Source organism: Malurus melanocephalus, unplaced genomic scaffold (assembly GCF_030028575.1).
Source record: "Malurus melanocephalus ecotype Western Australia unplaced genomic scaffold, MMel_1.1 scaffold_528, whole genome shotgun sequence".
Taxonomy (NCBI): domain Eukaryota; kingdom Metazoa; phylum Chordata; class Aves; order Passeriformes; family Maluridae; genus Malurus; species Malurus melanocephalus.
Genome location: NW_026623760.1, coordinates 386895 through 403317, shown reverse-complemented (window position 1 = coordinate 403317; position 16423 = coordinate 386895). Strand labels below are relative to the sequence as shown.

Here is a 16423-nt window from a genome sequence, read left to right as displayed (position 1 = left end):
CTGATGCAAAAGCCAGAGCCTGCTGCAGGAGGATCAGGACAGGCTCCTGTCGAGTGATGTCTGACTGCTGTTTTCTCACCCTCCTCCCAACAACCAGCTCCCTCTCCAAAGCCCCTCAGTAAAGTGGAGGACAATGCCAGTATTGTTTCTATTAGGGAATTTCTGGAAAGAATAATTACTGTTTACCCAAGCATCTGTGCTGGCTGGCCAAGCTCTGCCAATAATTACTTCTAGAGCCTTTGATTAAATCTGCTCTCCATTTTCAACATTAAGTGCTATTAAGCCACAGGCCGGACAACCTTTCTGTCTCTCCTGGTATTTTAGGGGTATGCTTCAATATTTCTTGCCCTCATCTTGGGTGCAGAAGTGAGGATGCACTTGAATCTGTGATGGGCTCACCTGGGCCAAGTGAACATTTGCTGGAAGTGCAACTCTTCTGCCTTYGACAAAAAAGGCAATTTTGAAAAAGCACTCCTCTAATTTCTCCTTCCTGGCTTTCTTTACAATTGTCTGTAATAGAAAGAGATATTTCTGATTAGCATGGGTGTCCCTCAGAAACTTATCCAAGCTAAATTTTTCTCGTTAAGTGTGGAGCACAAAACTGTCAACAAATTGGAAGCGTCATGACAGTGGTGCAAAGCAAAKTATTTCAGTTTTGCAAAACAAGCAAAACAAAACTGTTTCTGAGTCTGTTTCTAGGATGCTGCTAATAATTTTAGTCTCCTAGACCATTTAGTTTTTACTCACCTGCCTCTCTTCATAGGCCTCCCATGCAAACTGCTAACAGTCCTGTGCAAAATACCATCATAAATATGCATAATTATGGAGATTCATGGTMATTTTTCAGGATTATCCAATGTGACATTTATAGGACAGGAGCATACATCAATTTAAATGAGAGTGACAAATATCTTATCCTTTTTATTTCTATAGTATTTTTAATATTTCCTTGAACTCCCCTAAGTACAGTGTGAACTGAAGGAATTTGAACAAAATATTTTAAAATTCATACACTTTACTAGCACACTACTTTTTTAAAGCTTCATGTTTTTAAAGCATATCTGGTAGGTAGGTGTGCCTGCCTGTAAGACCATATTATCCAAATGTGAATTATTTACGTGCAATGAACAAAAGTTTTTCTGTATGTATTTTACATGTTATCATTACATTCCCTACAGAGAACATCAGAGAGTAAAATGTCTAATGTATTGGGCTGTTTTCTGAAAATGAGTTTGAATCTGTCTAATTCCTTCCATAATCTGACTACCCACCATATAGAACAATTTAGCAAGATTTTCTTCTCATTTTTGTTTTAACCATAATGACAAGGACATTAAATTATTTGCTGTTAACTATGGCAAACTGCAATTAATTATGTTCCAGATCTGTTGTGCATCATAGTGCTTTGAATACATTTTTAATTTGAGATATTAACTGAGATATAGTCTAAAAACTTACTGTTTGTAATGATTACTATGAGTATTTTTATTCTTGGTATTTTGAGTGGCCATCTCACCAGATAGATCTTCAAATTCAAGACATTGTTTCAGTTAAAATTAGTAAAGTTTCTTGTAAATGAAGGTGCAGTGCACTCTGAGACCTCAAAATATCAGTGGGTATTTACCACACAATAGTATGCAACAGAAAGATTGAGAAATCTGGATTTTAAAAAGTAAAAAACTAAAACAAAAGTTGCCTTTACACTTCAAATAACAATGTTACTAGATATTGTTGTAGGATTAATTAATTTGCAAAATAAAATCTTGATTATTTACACTGTCGCATGTCTCAAAATATTCAGTACTAAAACATGCAACATCATTATTCTATGAATCCTTCACTTTTAATAAGAATTATTTTATTCTTGTATGCCTAAGCAGAAAAAACGTTGCAGGCCACAAAAAAAGAAAAAAAAAGATCTAATTTTAATTGTGTATGTTTTTAGTAGAGCTTATTATTTACTCTTCATAAATTTCAACAATGCATTTAATTTTGTCTCTTAAATACATAAATACACCACTGTATTCATACTTTACAAATAGATGTACTTTTTACTTTATCCATTTTTTTAAGCTATTTTATATGGTGCTTTTAACAGACACAAACACAATCCTGCCCTYGTTGTGTAACAATATAGTGGAAGAAGAGCTCACTGAAAGTCTTGTCTTACATTATTATGCAAGGTCTTTGATTTAATTGGGGATTTAGCCAGAAGGTAATAAAACAATGTGGGAAGCTTTCACTTTGCATTACGCAAGCATGCTAAATCAGGCTGTTTACATTTATTTGAGACTGTACATATTCACAGTGTAAATCTGACTGCAACTATAACTTACAGCTATGTTACTGCATATGAAAGGAGTATAAAATGCTGCACTCAAGGACTCAGGCTCATGGATATGCTCACGTGTCTGCAAATGTGCATGGGTTCACATGCCACCAAGCTGCAGAAACACAGTCCCTAAACTCCACATTTTCAAAATGGCTAAAATTTATAATACGTCAGAGGTTCTGTGATGATGAAAYGAATGTCTTAAATATGTTTTTCAGAAAAGCTTGGTATGCATCATGGAAGCATAAGAATTTTCTCTGCTTGAGTTGAGATTGAGATTTGTCAGTCACCAAAGGTGTGACCAAAGTTTACCCCCAACTGCTAGCTGTTCACAAAGGTTCTATGCCCAGAGACCCCATCACCAGAAATGGTCCTCCAAAAATGCTTACTGCCTTGTAGATATGGGACCAAAATTAGTATCAGGGTATAGCGTCTGGATAATCCATATCATCACAAATTCATTGAATGCAACACAGTAGGAAAATACTACAGCTGTGTCTTTTTGTGCTCTCAGGGAGTATTTTTTTGTGTAAGCATACTCTAACTCTTGTAGGATCAGCCTGGAGACTGAGGTGTTGTTTGTTGTCTGTTCTCACTCTCTGGACCAAGCTAAATTTCAAGAGCTGTTCAAAAAAGACTAAAAATTTGGAATATACATTCAAGTGRATATGCCTGCTAAGGCCCTGATCCCATACCCACCACACAACTGACAGAAGGTATTGGCATCCTGCATCAGAATTACTGGGAGAGCCTTTTGGAGACCAGCACCTTGTAGAAACTATAATTAATGTGTTTCTTTAAATTATTGTCAAGTCAAAGCATTGTACTATCTCTCAATAAAAAGGAGGATTTGGTTGTGTTTAAAATTTTACTAAAATACTGTGGATTTTTATCACTACCAGCTATTAAGAATGGAATGCTAAGTTTCACCAAAATAATTTAAGAGGCTGTTAGGTGACAAAAACTAGCTAGTTCTCTGTTATAAGTTCACTATGTGCACACTCATATGTAAGAGTTACTTGCATTTTTCTTACATCTACTTTGCTGCTTGGAAAACACTGATGCATAGAGCAGGTGGAAAAATTCATCTCCCTACATAAAGATAGGGAGGTGTAAAATATTTCTACATCTCTTTTCAAGATTGTTTTAGYTTGCCTCTAAAGCCGTAACATATAATTTTATTTATTGTAAGTAAACTTTTGGAATTAAATGGAGATATTTTTCAACTGAAGCAGGGTAGATATTGATAGGTTATTTTTTATGAATTGCTGAGGAGCAAAATACAATAATTTGGTGGCAAGCATCTCTCTGGTAATCATACAAGATAAATTTGGAAGCCATATAACAGATATATTTATTTTAGGCTGCTGCTAAGCCAGCTTTATTTATCTTGGAAGATTTTTCCATCTGTGGGTGGAAAACAAACATTTTTTCCAAGAGGTCTGTGAACCAAATAATAAATGTCAAGTCTAAATCCCATATGAAAATCAGCTGGGTTTAAGCCTTGGATAGTCTTCAGGATGCAAATGAGGATGGGAGGTTTCCCTATCCCTGCTGTCACACTGCAGCCAATTTACAGGCGTGAGTGCATACTGGATGTCTTGCACCTCCCCCTCACTTCAATACTTGGTCTCAGCTGCCTGCCTTTCACAGAAAACCAAAAACAGAGGAACCATATCAGTAATAGTGCCCTGTAAATTAACTTGACATTTGATGCAAGGAAAAAAACATCAAATGCTCAAAGCTTACAAAAGACATGGGAAAAAAAAAGCTACTCTGGACCCACACTACACATAGCATGGATTTAAGAGCTCTGGAAGGTGGTAATTCTCTTGCAAGCCCTCCTTCTCTTTGTTAGGCCAACTCAGCCACTCTTTGTTAAAGCCCCAGCACCCATCGAATAAAGAAAAAAAAATACCCTACACTTTCACTAAACAGCCTCCATGGAGCCACACAACACCAAGAAGTGCACTGCTAGCTCTGGGCCTACCACTTTATGTCCCTAAAATGAATTTTTTTTAAATGTAATGTTGTTAAAAGATAAATTGTAATTACTAATATTAATTCACTCCTAATAAACTCTGCTAAGTAACTAAGATGTATGCTAGTCTTTCATGATTTGTGAGCAGGCTGTAAAACATGTAAGGCACTGCTGTATCCTGAAAATTCGATTAAACATTATATTTTCCCCTGTACTTGAAGTTACTAATTTTTTTTTCCATCATCAAAAAGTACTTGAATCAAGAACAAACTATTGATGGACAATCACCTGCTTCTGTGACCCTCCTTGCAGTGCTGACAGCGGGAGGATACAGAGAGACAGAGCAGGGACAGACATACGGACATTCAGGGATGTCGTACTTTACTGTGTCTTTGTGTCCTCAGCCCTACTCCTCTCCCCCGCACCTCTTGCTTTTTCCTCCCGACTTCCCTCCTTTCTTCCACACACACGCACACGGACACACACATGCACATACAGACACACTCACACACTCACAGACACACACACATACACACAAACACACACACACACTCGCATGCACAAACACACATACACACATGAATGCACACACTCACACATGCACACAGACACACACAGACACATGTACACAGACATACACGCGCATAAACATGCATTCCCCTCTGCAGACCTGGCAGTGCTGTATCTCTTATGGTTTTACCAGTGCCTGCCTTATGGTTTACATGCAAAGCAGTGTACGGTCAAATACATAATCTTAGCTTGCCTGCTTCCTGTTAATCATAGATTTATTTCCAAGTCCTTGTACTCTGGTTTTTGTTTGTTTTTTTTTTGTTTTTTTTTTCCCCCCTATTAATAGCATTAATATCACTGACATACATATATCCTTGTGGTAATTTTGAATAAGAATCAAATTATAACTGGCAAATACTCCATAATTTAGGGGTTTGGGTTTTTTTTTTTAAAGGTTTTAAGAGGTTTATAGACTTACAGATATATGAAGAGCATTTTGGTTGACTTTTTCATTAGTTCAATGACTTATGGTTCTGTTTGTGTAAAATAGCTGTAATAAAATTAAATAATGTACACACATAAATATGTGTGTATGTAAATGAATTTGAAATAAAAGAGTTCAAAATCCTTGTCAATTATGCTGATTAAGCACCACACTAATAAGTCACACAGTGACAAGATTTTTTGCAAAAGAGGTTAAATGATAGAGAAAGTCTTACTAATTTTAATTTTTCTTTTGGTAGAGAATAGTGAAAGGATTTTATTAGTTCAAAGGCAGCAGTTCCTAATTATCTAATTTTCAGCCTTTCATTGGTACATTTCACAATTGCCAAATGACTATTTCTTTCTTGTGAAGAGAGGATTTCATCAACAAATTATTTCCTAAATATTTACAGACTTGGGCTTTTTTTGCAAGTTCTCACATGTCGCAACATTAACCTGAGWGAACCTCTTAATGCCAATAAATTACTGATCTGAGTAGTTTAATCTAAATAAATTTACCAAATCTGACTCTAAAATTTAAAAATAAGTTTAATATTAATTCTCTGTACAATTTCTGTGTATTTTCTTATTTTTCTTCTTTGAGTTCCACTTGTGAACAAATAATTGATGTTACTTTTCCAAAAGTGGATATAAATTACTTTAACTGGGATACAACAATAAAAAAAATCTCACAACATGTACATGTTTAGCATCAACTTTTTTTCCCCCCCATTTTTATTTGAAGCGATGAAWTTTTTCCTGTAAATTTTTCAGAATTAAAATACTATTGCTCTTAATGTGGGCATGCACACCACATTATTGAGAGCAGTATCTTTCAAAAAGATGGTTAATTTGCAGTCAGATGCAGAACAGTTCACATGAACATTATTCTATGCAAGGTTTGAAGTTTATTCAGTCTGGGGCTTGAGGTTTTGTTTTCTTCTTTAAGTAAACCACAGTGCTTTTACAAGACAGTCTCAGCAGCAAAGCAACTTAGAGTGGAGGATATTTTTAGTCTGCATTCATTTGAAGAGGGGGACGGAGAGGCAGTGCAGTAAGATAGACATGTATTTGTAATTCATATTGGTACTCTGCTTATATTGTACTCAGAGTTTCCATCATGGCTGAAATGGAGCTGGATCAGGCAGTGAAGCCAGGCTGTATAAAACCACCCTCACCAAAACACGGAGCAGGGGTTCTTCCTCTCCTCCATTATTACTGCTAATTATTACCATGCTGATTCTACTTTAAAACATAAAAGTAAATTACTATAGGAAGGTCAGGAAGGCATATCTGGGCAGAGTGTTAAATAACACAGTCAACCCTTTTAGTCCAAAGCAGAGACATTTTCGTTCTGGTCTTCCAAGAGCCTCAGTCTCCACATTCATAAATAAGACAAAAAAACAAACTGAAACGTATTGGCACTAATCATTTAAATTCTCTTCTCCTTGGTCTTTATACTGATGGCTGTGTTTTGCATTGTCCTCTCCCCCACTATTTGCATGGCCTTATAATGCATGTAACTCTTGTTCTGATACAGAATGCAGCACAGTGACAGGGCAAAGCCTATATAAGGAGAAAACATTTTCTCGTCTTTATAGTTCTTCCATCTATCCAGTATTAGCATTTGATTTATCAATAGAATTCAACATTAAAACAAATGTAAGTTCTTGCTTATAAAATACTTCGAGATTTATTACTGCTTGAGAAAAAAAGAAGTCAATATCTAAACTGTCTCCAAAAGTCTTTCATTTTTGTAACATGTAATTTTTCTACTGGTAACGTTTAGGCAATCACACTGGTGGTAGGTAACAATTAAGGAGTACCTGTTTATTTATGACAAGTGAGATATGTTCTATATCTACATAACTCTATGTAGCTTGATAAAGTAGTACTACAAAAAAGTCTGATTCATCCAGATTTATCCACTGATTTCATGGATCTGCCAATGAGAGTGAAAGTTTCAGAATCCATTTCTTGGTTTCTGTCCAAAAGTAGGTGATAGAGAGATTAAAGCTGCCCCATTGAAAAGGAAAGAAGCTCCCACCAGCTGYTACAGGAGCACAATTGGGCCTGCCTTAGGGAGAGTATGAATTCATTTAAAAAACAAAAGTCTTTTTCTACAGTAGAATAATAGATTGTAAAAAGGAAAGAATCATGTAGACGAACCTTGCATTTTATTTTGTGACTCTGTGAAATTAAGTATGTTGCCTACTGTAAGAATCATACATGGGGGATTTACCATTTCTTTAATTTCTAAAATCCTGTGGAAATAGTGAAATTATTCAAAAAAAACCCATTAAATTTCTTTCCAAACAAGAATTTTTCTAGTAGTTATCAATTGTTACAATGCCACCATCATCACCTTCCCATAGAAATCAGAAGACAAAAAGGTATTTTCTTTCTCAAAAGAGGGTGTTCTCACACCAGTCATAAAGAATATGATGCTGCCCTCATTACCTGTTTCAGATTCTTTCCAGCAGAAAAGTGGGTTACACCTCATCAACATGATGCTGCATAAATAAARTAGCTCCATAATTCCAGGGAGAAAAGAGTACTTGTCATATTAACTGTAAAAATTTGTGCATGTCTTTCTGGTCCCTGCCACAATGACTCAATTCAGACAGCTATGTTCAGTGCACATTTTAAAATAAAATAGTGAGATATGTAGGACTTTTAATTGTTACAATTATTTTGTTTCAATGATTTCTTGTACTAATTAATCAGGTCACCTTTCATACATGGAGGTAGCAGTTGTTTACATTTTTATGGCACTAATTTTGTGTGGTACTTAGTCTACAAAAACAGAAAGATATTGTCTGGGAATATGAACATGGGGACTCAGTTGTCAAAGTACCATTCAAATGACCAAGTCCTCAGTTAGCTCTGCACACACATCCATACAATACTCTGTGTGCCATCTTTCCCAAATCGAACCTTGTGCCTCATACAGTAGTTTCATGATGGCTATAATTTCATGATGGTTATAAATCATATTTTAAAAATCTAAAAGGCTTTATCTTGTCATGCATATTGTTTTACCAGCTTCTGCCTTGCTGTGTGTGTGGCTGGCACAGAAATCACCACACTTAACAGGCAGCCTATGCACCATCTTCCTCTACAGAACATAGGAGTTCCTTCCTCTTGGCTGCCCACCATGAGCTGACCCTCAACATCACCTGCATCACCCTAGTGTGCCCCTCAGGAGGCATGGGATGGTTGTWAACCTTTAAACCACTGGTTTCATAGCCTGGTTTTTGGTAGCAAGGGAAACACAGAGAGGCTCCTGTGAGAAGCTGATGGAAGCTTCCACCAAGTCCAGCAGAGACAGTCCCTCTGGCTTTGAAGATGGATGCACTGCTAGTCAAAGCTGGGCCAATTAGAGATGGTGGCAATGCCTCTGTGATGACATAGTTAAGAAGAAATCAAAACAAAGGTGGTTTTAATTCCAGTCAGAGAAGAGGAGCAGGTGAGGACATGTGAGGAAAACAACATAGAAACACCAAGGTCAGTGGAGAATGAGGGGAAGGAGGTGCTCCAGAGCCGAGATTCCTCTGCAGGCTGTGGGTGATGATGACCGTGGTGCAGCAGCTGTGCCCCTGCAGCCCATGGGCCCCATTGGGGGATGCAGAGATCCACATGCASCCCATGGGGGAGGGGCCAATCCCAGACAGGGGGGTGCCTGGAGGGGGCAGTGATCAGTGGGAGACCTGATGGAGAGAGGGAGCCCCTGCTTCCATGCTGGAGCAGCCTGGCCTTGGAGGACTGCACCCCATGGAAAAGTGATCCACACTGCAGCACTTCTGGAAAGACTGTTTGCCCAAGGAAGGAATTCATGTTGCARTAGTTTTGGTAGGACTGCTGCTCATGAGATTGGAACTGTGTTGGAAAAGTTCACAGAGAATTGTCTTCCTGTGGGAAGGGACCCCGCAGTGCAGCAGGGGAAGAGCTCCCCTCCCTGATGCAAGCAGAAGAAAACCCTGGGTGATGAACCCACCAAAACCGCACTCCCCATCTCCCTGCACTCTTGGTGGTAAGGAACRAGAGGGTGGGGGAAGGAAAGGTGTTTTTAAGGACTTATTTTACTTCTCATGAGCCTCCTCTGATTTTGTTAGAAATAAATTCACTTTGTATCCCTAAGTTGAGCCTGCTTTGTCCTTGGAGTGTTTTTTCAGTCCTTAACTAATGAATCTTTCATTAAATTTTCTCTCCTCTGCTCAGTTGAAGCAGGGGAGGGTGAGTGAGCAGCTTTTGTGGGTGCCAGGCATTTGGCCAGTATCAAGCCAGGACCCATGCCTTCTAGATGTCATTCTAGGCATTTTTTTCCCATGCAGGAGAAATAAGATCAAATCTAAGGGTTATGGCTGGATCTTGCACTAGTGGGTTGCATTGGAAGTTTCTATAGTCAACCCATACCCCAYGGTGAAATATTTAACTTACACAATCTTTTAAAATGGTGCTGTTTCACACAAATACACTGTCCAGGATGGCAAATCTGCAAGTATGGGAAAACTAAACTCCTGGGGCCAATGCCAACAGGGTGCTTTTCCTCCATTAGATACTTATGAATCTGGCAGAAATCAGTCAGCCGTGGAAGATTTTTAAAGAAAACAAGGTTTTGAGTAGTCACACTCATACCAGCTGATAATTTTTAAAATAAACTAGAGATGAAGAAAACAGATCTAAAGGTAACCCATTCATACCTTGTCTTTCCATACTTATCTGTAGGGAGTAGTAACAGCTTGCATGGGAGAAAAATGCCATGTCCTTGGCTGTCTTGAGAAAAAGAGATTGGAATGTAGAATTGACAATGCAGGTGGCTTACAATTATAAACATTACTAATACTGTAGCTTTTGCAAACCTACCAATCATATGCTGATGAGTAGAAAGTGACAGCCTCACTGACCAATGTATGTGTGACACAAATGTATACACTGGTTACTAAAGTAGATAAAACAGGCCTGTCCCAGAATAAAGTGGTTACTTTTTGTGAGTGTATATGTGTCTTTGTGTCTGTTATTTTGTGTCGGCTGTCTAGCCACAGCGACACTTACCTCCAGCACAGACCCACAAAGACAAGGAAAGCAATAGCCTTCAGAGGCATACAGCTCTGAAGAGTTTCCTCAAACACTGCCAGGTTCGGGAATGTATTAGCTTTCCATGGTAGCAAGAAGGGAAGGTTAGAGGGATGGTGTTTTAAGATCTGTGGGTTTTTTCTCATCATCATACTCTGATTGGATTGGTTATCAACAAAAGTAGTCTCCCTGAGTCAATTCTGTTTTGCCCACGGTGGTAGCTGGTGGGGGATCTCACCCAATATCTTTGCAATTTATCTTACAGCATCATTGATATAGTTACATCAAAGATATTTGACATATTTAGTTATTCAATACATAACTAATACTTTTTATCTAAAATAATTATTTCTAAATCAATAGACTTATTTGGCTATATAAATAACAYAAAATTTTCTCTCCTCTTCTGAAATGAGGCTTTTAATGCTCATGGTTATGAATGAAAAGTTTCTGTATCATGAGTAGTTAGTAATTTTAAAAAAATTTCTGTTAGTGGCTGTTCTCTCCAGTAAAATGCTTTCTTAGAATATTCATACATAGAACAGCAGAAACAACTACAGTGAGTCACTCTAAGATATGAACAAGCATTTCTTGACACTGATGCAAGGTATTTGCCAGCCTCTAATGCAGAAGGGAAGCACTAAAAGTCATCTCTAAAGCTTTCAACAGATTTCAAACAGGGAAATAAACCTGTTCAGGGTTGGTTTTTCCTTATTCAACAGGTAGATTCTCTTCTTGGACTGACTGACCTGCTCCGAGATGTTGCTGGTAATTTTGGGCCCCTCATCACTGCCATGGCTTTAATCCTACCATATGTTACTGGTGGTAATGGGTGGAAGCATTGTTTCAATTTTAGCTGTCAAAATCTGATTTTTCTTTGTAGTTGTACGAACATTCATCCAGATCCACACATTCTCACATGTTTCTGTTGTAATCTAATCCACGCATTTACTTTCAAGAAAATGGAAAAAAAAAAAAAAAATCTACTCTACATTTTACAAAAGAAAAAGTTATAGCAAAACAAGTTATATTATTTTCATATAAATAGGTGCTAAGATTTTTCTAGAAGTCAGAGTAGATATTTTCAGTCACAAAATGTGGCTGTTTCCCTATTCTTCCCCTATGCTAAAGCATAAACTGTAGCCTAATATTGATCTGGATTAGAACTGGGCCTTTAACACTTTTATGCTAATTTTTCAGAAGCTCATATGAATGGTAGCTGAGATGTAAACAAAAAACTGTGGTGCCATGATACTCAAGATACTTCAGAACTTCAGGGTTCAGAACTACTCCAAATTAAAAATCTATCAATGATTTTCTCATAGCTTTAGCCTTGCACCGTGTCTTGAACAAAATACATGAGCAATGAGAAAAATTAACTATTTTATAAGACGACTTTACTCCAGAGAATGAGCTAAAACTGAAAAGAGCATCTCTGAAAATAAGAACCAACCTTGCATTTTCAGACAGGGCTCTCCCAAGGGTATCCTTGCTGCTCTGTGCCTTTAAAATACACCATATTCAGTCTCCTGCTTATATTTCCATACACACATGCATATATACATAAATGTATATGTGTGTATGCATTAATAGCATTTCCACTCTGGCAAAGGGATTTATATACAGCATCCAAGGGGGAAAAAATCAAAACAACACAGGCTTTTTAAAGGTGATTTATAAAAGGAAAAAACACTTAGATGTGATTTGGGACACAAAAAGACTGTTCTCCTTTCTTTCCCATTATGCTCAGAAAAATTCTGCTCAGTTTATAGCCTTATTTCTTGGTATAATTTTCCCTTCCTAAGCAGCCAACAAATGCCCATTCTGCAAATAAAATTCACATAGGATTACAATTTTTGTGGAACTGCAGAGCTACCAAGTCCACCGCAGCTCCAGATGCAGAGCCCAGCAGTCCCCCTACCCTAAATTCCATTGATGCATAACTTGGAGGCAAAATATACGTGATGTCTCCAAGAACTGCCTGTGTACAGGAATCTGTCTGACCTCAGTCATTGGTTACTCTGTTGGCTCAAACGAAAGTAACCCATCCTACAGTTTTGAAGGTCTGAAAAAAAACTGTATGTGACAGTATCAAAATGGCTTCAAAGGAAATATAAATTCTTACACTGACAAACTTTCAAAAGCTCAACTGCACAATTCTCTTCTAGTGAAACTTTTAGACAGAACTTCCAAACTAATAGCTTTCCAAGATTCTCATGCAAAGAGAAGGCTTGTCTTTTTATCTTTGCTGTATAAGCTCAGTGGCCATTTTTCTGTAAAATGGTGGTAAAACAGCTAATGTGTAGACCCTGGAAGAACAGTAAGACTTGTTTATCACTTTTTGTACTTATCAGCTAATTAAAACTAAACAGCATTTATGACATGAAATACTTGGTGAAGAAGTGTTTGGATTTGCTGCTGATTCATATTTTACCATTAGCTTTCATCCTAGTTACTAAAATTGAACCTTTTCTAAACAGGAGAACTCATTTCATCATACAGTTTCATACAACAAAGAAGCAAAAACCCTACACCCCCCACCCCCAAACAACCCAAAAACCTCAAAACACAAACTCAAATGATGGGTCTTAGTGGTGGTTGTAGCAGAAGAGTGGAAGATGCTGTTGACAGTTCTCTTCTCAAGACCCTTACCTTTCAAGAAAAAAAAAATAGCCTTATTTCAGACTTACTCAATCCTCCAAAAATGTCAAATTCACCACCAGACTCTGGTCTATCTATACAGCTAGGGGAGATGTCAGAATGGAGGAGTTACATAGACTAAGCTGGCCTGGATCCAGCCAGCCTAAGTTCTACCTTAATCCTTCTGCTTGTCCCTATTATTGGATGACTCTAGTTCTCTCTACAGAGAAAATTGGAATTATCCTKCTTCACCAGCAATGGGCAGTTTCTAGATGAAGGCTCTCAGTCTTGCTCAGCTGGTAAAGAAGTATTCAATATTCATCAGGCCAGAGAGAAAAAAAAAGTAAAGCAGTTAATGCTGCTGCTGTATAAAAATATGATTTTGAAAAAGTAAAAAAATACCTGTTGCTCTTATATCCAAAATTTTCTATTCTGCAGAATGTGAAATATGAACAGATACCACATCAACTACAYCACCTTATTGATCCAAATCAGCAACGCTGAACACAAAATTTGTCCTATCCAAAGTCATTTTTCAGGGAAAAGGCAATCTTGATGCTATTGGCTAGCTTGGTAAATCTCACTGTATCCTCAACAGCCAGGATGAAACTACATTGGAATTGAGATGAAATATCACCAAAGCTTTCCAGATGAACAGCTGCATAGAACTGCAAGGTAATTTTCATTCCTGTGCTCAAAACAGGTTCTTAAATCAAATTCTTTAATTAAGAGTACCTTAAATTAAGGTATTTGCTGCTTTCCAAGAAACTTTATTTTTATGGAATACTGTTTTTCACCTTGTTCTAGATATGCTACCTTTTCTGTTGTCTTTAGCCTGCACTAGAGAAGACCAGCAGCTGAGTTACATATATCTAAAAAAAGGCCAAGATAAGCCACATCAGCAGAATCAGTCTGAGATCTTAATAGTTTCACAGAGTGGAGACAGAGCTTAAGCATTTTGTTGCACTCCAAATTAATAAAAGATTTCTTAAATAAATGGTACTTTTATTATAGAATAATGTGCATTTTAATAAAGACCTTCAACAGCTTAAGTATTTAATTTACTTCTTGTATAAGACCACTAGGAATCAGAGGGACATACGCATATATATTTATGTAATAAATACATACAATTTTCTTTAGGAGGAAATATACACATAATTGTGTATATATATATATATGTATGGTAATAACATGGCAGCATGTGTGCAAATGAGTCAGTTATTAGGAAGTGAAGCAACATTTGTCTTTAATGTCTTTTTAAATGTCATTTAATGTCTTTAAGAGTTTAGATATCTATGAATCTTCCAAGTCCTGGTACATTTATTAACTTTGAATTAACTTCTGTAGACATGAGTTTTGATAACTGGAAGAAATGACTGACACTGACAAACCTGTGAAAAATATTTTTGTTCAAACTTATCCTTAAAACCTGTTTGGCTTTTCATGATCTGTATTTTTAAAGTAAGGATTTTCTCATGAAGAAATGAGATTTTTAACCGCCCGTTCACAGAGTTCCCATTGAAATAAAATCACACCTTTGAAGTAAACGGAATTTGTGAACATGAAGGATATTGTTTGCAATTATTTTAACATTATTTTAATTTGCTTTCTGATAGAATTTTGAATGCCCTGATGTTGGTTTTTCAGGTTGCATAAACAGTAATATTGGCAAATGATTCCTCCTCCCAGCAAAGGTGACAGGAGCACCTGCTTCCTTCTTTTATTTACTCATGTGTTTTGGAGTATGTCTTGATGCAATTCTGCTTTATGTGTGTGGGGTGCACACAGCTGRTATCTATAACTTCAGTTATAGGTAACACACAGTTGTACCCATAACATCATTAAAACCATGATAGTTTTGTCTTGCTGAAATTATTAGCAGAAGGAATATTTTACTTTCACTGCAGACATCTTAACAAGCAGTGTTTTTTCCTTTATTATTTTCCACACAACCCATTTTTAAATACCCTCAAGGGAAAAACAGCTATTGAAAGATATTTCATAATAATTAGTATCTTTCTAAGGCCAGACTACTATCCAAAGTGAAGAGGGCATACATAATTTATGTAACCTCGATGAAACAGACATACTTCAGATGTGAGAATATTTTCTGCTGCTTTTTAACGATTACTTTTTAAATAAAATATTTCAAAAGATCATTCCATAGCAAGAAAATTAGTTTTCATGCATATCATTTGGCAAATTGTACTTGTCTTATTCACATGCGTACATCTTAGTGGGCCTGATTTTGCCCTCATTTTATGTCAGGGTCATCCTGAGAGAAAAGAATTGTAACAAAAATCTCTTTTGATGAAGATTTAAATGAAAGCAGAATTTGTGCATTTTCTAGCAGAAGGCTTATCTCTGAGAAGAGTTATATTAATAACACATTAACTGCCCACACTATAATTTTAAATTGTCTTATTTTCCCATAATGGAGTCTCTGAGATTATAAAGGCTCTATACACTAACAAAAAGTGACATTAGTCCTGTATTTGCCATTATGCTGTGTATTGGTAACTAACTAATGTTAGTTAGCTAACCTTCAAGAAGGTGCTTCATTATACCAGAAGTCTCGGTTGTCACTATTAATAAAACATGCCTAACATCTAGAAAAGCTTTTGGCTCTACCAACTAAATATTCCTCAGAAGAGACTGATGTCTGCAGATTTACCCATTCACCCGACTGTTTCGTTTGGCCCCAGGCAGGTGGAGCTTTTTCCACTGTTGGCAATGTCAATGCACAGACAGTTGAAAACACATCACTTCAGGTTTCTTGCCACTCAGCAGTACTACCTCAGCTTGGTAGAGGACATCTCATGCTGGTCTAATTCCAGGAATAATTTCAGACATCTCAGCCATTCTTCTCAGGAAGATAGGTCACTATCCAAACACTGCTCTGAAACATAGAAATATTAAGAGCATTAGAAAAATTTTTGCTGTGAAGCTTACTAATTCTTTTAAATTTTAATCAAACTTTAAATGAAAAAACCTCCCTTCTTCCATTCACTATTCAATACACTGATGCAGATGTGTGCCCTCTACCAAGAAATGAAACACTAATTTTTTGGGTAGCATGACACACAAATACTTACACAATAATGTTTCAGGTATTTTGCTCTTTAAGATTGTTGTAATAAAAAATTCATTAGTATTAAAGTAAACGGGCAAATTGAATAGAAATTTGAAATACCTTAGTAAATGAAAACCTGTTTACCAAACTAACTGTAAGCATTTTTACTCAAAACAGATTTACTGTTTTAAGACATTACATGATGGGTATTTCTACTAGTGGAGTTTCATGCAATAAATATCTTTCAAGAAAATATTTGCTAATTAAAAATATCAGCTTAGAGCATGAGTAATTCATATGAGAATTTTGCAGGAGTGAGCAGCAT

General features: G+C 36.7%; 1 long non-coding RNA gene across 1 annotated transcript in view; it reads right to left on the bottom strand.

Annotated features, from left to right (window-relative positions):
* Positions 1-405: 405 nt before the first annotated feature.
* Positions 406-16423, bottom strand: part of LOC130582850 (uncharacterized) — a 56485-nt gene continuing 40467 nt past the window's right edge. Inside the window, exons 2-3 of the long non-coding RNA XR_008966352.1 lie at positions 15822-15924; positions 406-510 (exon numbers count right to left, since the gene is read on the bottom strand). This is a non-coding gene — a long non-coding RNA (uncharacterized LOC130582850). The remainder of the gene's footprint in view (positions 511-15821; positions 15925-16423) is intronic.